This window comes from Silene latifolia, chromosome 6, assembly GCF_048544455.1.
Source record: "Silene latifolia isolate original U9 population chromosome 6, ASM4854445v1, whole genome shotgun sequence".
Lineage (NCBI taxonomy): Eukaryota > Viridiplantae > Streptophyta > Magnoliopsida > Caryophyllales > Caryophyllaceae > Silene > Silene latifolia.
In genome coordinates, this window is record NC_133531.1 from 48543849 (window position 1) to 48549435 (window position 5587).

The window sequence follows — 5587 nt, forward strand, 5'->3', positions numbered from 1 at the left end:
ATTAGTCCTTCTGACTCAATGGGTAAACCATTTGTCCTTGTTCATTAGTCCATGTGACTCGTTGTGTGAACCATTTGTCCTTGTTCATTAGTCCTTGTGACTCGTTGTGTGAACCATTTGTCCTTGTTCTTTAGTCCTTGTGACTCGTTGTGTAAACTATTTGTCCTTGTGACTCGTTGTGTCAACCATTTGTACTTGTTCATTAGTCCTTGTGCCTCGTTGTGTGAACCATTTGTCCTTGTTCTTTAGTCCTTGGTCCTTGTTGTGTAAACCATTTGTCCTTGTTTATTAGTCCTTGTGACTCGTTGTGTAAACCATTTGTCCTTGTTGTTGTGACTTGATGTGTGAAGCATTTTTCGTTGTTCATTAGTCCTTTTGAATCGTTGTGTAAACTATTTATCCTTGTTCATAAGTCTTTGTGACTCGTTGTGTGAACCATTTGTCTTTGTGACTCGTTGTTTAAACCATTTGTCCTGGTTTATTAATGCTTGTGACTCGTTGTGTAAACCATTTGTCCTTGTGATTGTGACTTGTTGTGTGAACCATTTTTCCTTGTTCATTAGTCCTTGTGACTCGTTGTGTGAACCATTTGTCCTTATTCATTTTGTCCTTGTTCATTAGTCCTTGTGACTCGTTGTGTGAACCATTTGTCCTTGTTAATTAGTCCATGTGACTCGTTGTGTGAACCATTTGTCCTTGTTAATTAGTCCATGTGACTCGTTGTGTGAACCATTTGTTCTTGTTCATTAGTACTTGTGACTCGTTGTTTAAATCATTTGTAACAAGGACTCATTGTGTAAATCATTTGTCCTTTTTCTTTAGTCCTTGTGACTCGTTGTGTAAATCATTTGTCCTTGTTCATTAGTCCTTGTGACTCCTTGTGTTAACTTTTTTTCCTTGTTCTTTAGTCCTTGTGACTCGTTTTGTGAACCATTTGTCCTTATTCATTAGTCCTTGTGACTCGTTGTGTGAACCATTTGTCCTTGTTCATTAGTCCATATGACTGGTTGTGTGAACCATTTGTCCTTGTTCTTTAGTCCTTGTGACTCGTTGTTTAAAACATTTGTCCTTGTTTATTAGTCCTTGTGACTCGTTGTGTAAACTATTTCTCCTTGTTCATTAGTCCTTGTGACTCGTTGTGTGAACCATTTATCCTTGTTCATTAGTCCTAGTAACTCGTTATGTTAACCATGTGTCCTTGTTTATTAGTCCTTGTGACTCATTGGGTAAACCATTTGTCCTTGTTATTGTGACTTGTTGTGTGAACCATATTTCATTGTTCATTAGTCCTTGTGACTCGTTGTCTAAACTATTTGTCCTTCTTTATTAGTCCTTGTGATTGTGACTTATTGTGTGAACCATTTTTCCTTGTTCATTAGTCCTTGTGACTCGTTGTGTGAACCATTTATCCTTGTTCGTAGTCCCCTGTGACTCGTTGTCTAAACTATTTGTCCTTCTTTATTAGTCCTTGTGACTTGTTGTGTGAACCATTTATCCTTGTTCATTAGTCCTTGTAACTCGTTATGTTAACCATTTGTCCTTGTTTATTAGTACTTCTGACTCATTGGGTAAACCATTTGTCCTTGTTCATTAGTCCATGTGACTCGTTGTGTGAACCATTTGTCCTTGTTCATTAGTCCTTGTGACTCGTTGTGTGAACCATTTGTCCTTGTTCTTTAGTCCTTGTGACTCGTTGTGTAAACTATTTGTCCTTGTGACTCGTTGTGTCAACCATTTGTACTTGTTCATTAGTCCTTGTGCCTCGTTGTGTGAACCATTTGTCCTTGTTCTTTAGTCCTTGGTCCTTGTTGTGTAAACCATTTGTCCTTGTTTATTAGTCCTTGTGACTCGTTGTGTAAACCATTTGTCCTTGTTGTTGTGACTTGATGTGTGAAGCATTTTTCCTTGTTCATTAGTCCTTTTGACTCGTTGTGTAAACTATTTATCCTTGTTCATAAGTCTTTGTGACTCGTTGTGTGAACCATTTGTCTTTGTGACTCGTTGTTTAAACCATTTGTCCTGGTTTATTAATGCTTGTGACTCGTTGTGTAAACCATTTGTCCTTGTGATTGTGACTTGTTGTGTGAACCATTTTTCCTTGTTCATTAGTCCTTGTGACTCGTTGTGTGAACCATTTGTCCTTGTTCATTTGTCCTTGTGACTCGTTGTGTAAACTATTTAACCTTGTTCATTAGTCCTTGTGACTCGTTGTGTGAACCATTTGTCCTTCTTTATTAGTCCTTGTGACTTGTTGTGTGAACCATTTATCCTTGTTCATTAGTCCTTGTAACTCGTTATGTTAACCATTTGTCCTTGTTTATTAGTCCTTCTGACTCATTGGGTAAACCATTTGCCCTTGTTCATTAGTCCATGTGACTCGTTGTGTGAACCATTTGTCCTTGTTCATTAGTCCTTGTGACTCGTTGTGTGAACCATTTGTCCTTGTTTACTAGTCCTTGTGACTCGTTGTGTAAACCATGTGTCCTTGTTATTGTGACTTGTTGTGTGAACCATTTTTCATTGTTCATTAGTCCTTGTGACTCGTTGTGTGAACCATTTGTCCTTATTCATTTTGTCCTTGTTCATTAGTCCTTGTGACTCGTTGTGTGAACCATTTGTCCTTGTTAATTAGTCCATGTGACTCGTTGTGTGAACCATTTGTTCTTGTTCATTAGTACTTATGACTCGTTGTTTAAATCATTTGTAACAAGGACTCATTGTGTAAATCATTTGTCCTTTTTCTTTAGTCCTTGTGACTCGTTGTGTAAATCATTTGTCCTTGTTCATTAGTCCTTGTGACTCCTTGTGTTAACTTTTTTTCCTTGTTCTTTAGTCCTTGTGACTCGTTTTGTGAACCATTTGTCCTTATTCATTAGTCCTTGTGACTCGTTGTGTGAACCATTTGTCCTTGTTCATTAGTTCATATGACTGGTTGTGTGAACCATTTGTCCTTCTTCTTTAGTCCTTTTGACTCGTTGTTTAAAACATTTGACCTTGTTTATTAGTCCTTGTGACTCGTTGTGTAAACTATTTCTCCTTGTTCATTAGTCCTTGTGACTCGTTGTGTGAACCATTTATCCTTGTTCATTAGTCCTAGTAACTCGTTATGTTAACCATGTGTCCTTGTTTATTAGTCCTTGTGACTCATTGGGTAAACCATTTGTCCTTGTTATTGTGACTTGTTGTGTGAACTATATTTCATTGTTAATTAGTCCTTGTGACTCGTTGTGTGAACCATTTGTCCTTGTGACTCGTTGTGTAAACTATTTGACCTTGTTCATTAGTCCTTGTGACTCGTTGTGTGAACCATTTGTCCTTGTTCATTAGTCATTGTGACTCGTTGTGTGAACTATTTGTCCTTGTGACTCGTTGTGTGAACCATTTGTCCTTGTTCATTAGTCCTTGTGGCTCGTTGTGTGAACCATTTGTTCTTGTTCTTTAGTCCTTGGTCCTTGTTGTGTGAACCATTTGTCCTTGTTTATTAGTCCTTTTGACTCGTTGTGTAAACCATTTGTCCTTGTTGCTGTGACTTGTTGTGTGAAGCATTTTTCCTTGTTCATTAGTCCTTTTGACTCGTTGTGTAAACTATTTATCCTTGTTCATTAGTCCTTGTGACTCGTTGTGTGAACCATTTGTCTTTGTGACTCGTTGTTTAAACCATTTGTCCTGGTTTATTAGTCCTTGTGACTCGTTGTGTAAACCATTTGTCCTTGTGATTGTGACTTATTGTGTGAACCATTTTTCCTTGTTCATTAGTCCTTGTGACTCGTTGTGTGAACCATTTATCCTTGTTCATTAGTCCTTGTGACTCGTTGTATAAACTATTTGTCCTTCTTTATTAGTCCTTGTGATTGTGACTTATTGTGTGAACCATTTTTCCTTGTTCATTAGTCCTTGTGACTCGTTGTGTGAACCATTTATCCTTGTTCATTAGTCCTTGTGACTCGTTGTCTAAACTATTTGTCCTTCTTTATTAGTCCTTGTGACTTGTTGTGTGAACCATTTATCCTTGTTCATTAGTCCTTGTAACTCGTTATGTTAACCATTTGTCCTTGTTTATTAGTCCTTCTGACTCATTGGGTAAACCATTTGTCCTTGTTCATTAGTCCATGTGACTCGTTGTGTGAACCATTTGTCCTTGTTCATTAGTCCTTGTGACTCGTTGTTGAAGGAAATGTAGATTCATAAACATATTTAACATACTCATATATGTCTAAAATTTGTCATAAAATTAAAACGGATTTTATGCATGCAAACATCAATGTAAAAGGAGGAGAAATCATGTCCTTACAAAATGGATTTCGGCTATTAGGGCACAAGAGAGATCACCTATCTCTTCTTGTTCTTGAGCTATTCCAATGGAAGAACAAAGATCTAAGAGAAAGATCTCTCCCTAAGCTTAATACCCAAGGCTTTCACTTAATCTAATTAATATTACAATACTAGTATAATATTAATCTATGAGAAAATTGAACCAAAAATATTGTTAACACTTTGAATATTTTCGGTTTAGAGAGGGAGGAGAAGAGAGCTTTTTATCTCACTAAAAATCTCTTATTTGATGATGGAATAGAATGAATAATCATCTACAACACTTTTGTATATTATTAGGTAAAAATAAAACAAAAGCCATGATGGCTTTTGCCTTCTCAAAACCGGGTAAGAGGAGGGGGTTTTTGGGGAGCCAATGCATGAAGTTGTTGTTCTAAACAAAGTCCATAGGCATGCATGGCTAGACAATTAGGTAATGATTATGTTTAGTTAATAAATTAATCAACACAATTATTAACCTAATACCCCAATATTTCGGTACAATCATAATATGGTGTCCATATTATTTTTGTCAATTGTCTATATGTAACATGTCATATGTCACATATATTTGTTATGTAATTTTTAACATATTAAAAATCAACGTATTGATAAAAATACGTCACATACAAAAATCGACTTAGTAATTTCATAATTACCTGTGCCAAAATATTTTACCATTTATAAATCACAACAGATTGTATTTATAACAATTCATTCAAATTTAATTGTTACATTAAACAATTTATTTCATCCGAGTAATTATACAATTTAATTACTCAGACCGTATCTCATTTAATCACATTTCAATTTGATACGTAAATTTTACTTCCAAAATCGTCCGTCAATTTTCAAGTAATTTAATTAACTCGCAACATTATACGATTAATTAAATTATCAATTAAGAGTATTGCCCTTTAGGTATGACCTAGGGGGTCAACTGATCACCACCGTCACACGACAGTAATGTCAAACTCTAGTTAGCCAATCATTACCGATATATGTTAACCAGTTGACAGTAACAATATTACTTCCCAATTGTATTCATCTTAATGAGACTTAAACATGTGATCTTCATGATCAACAGTCGTGATCGCATTATTGTCGGAGGACACATATTCCAACAATCTCCCACTTGTCCTCGACAAGTGTGCGTCACCAATTCTCTTGTCCTATTACTATCTCCCACTCAATGCAAGGTGTCTTTCAGGTCGTACTTGCAAGTGATCATATCGAGAGTGGTTTCCTCGATCTGGAGAATAACTGATTGACCGGA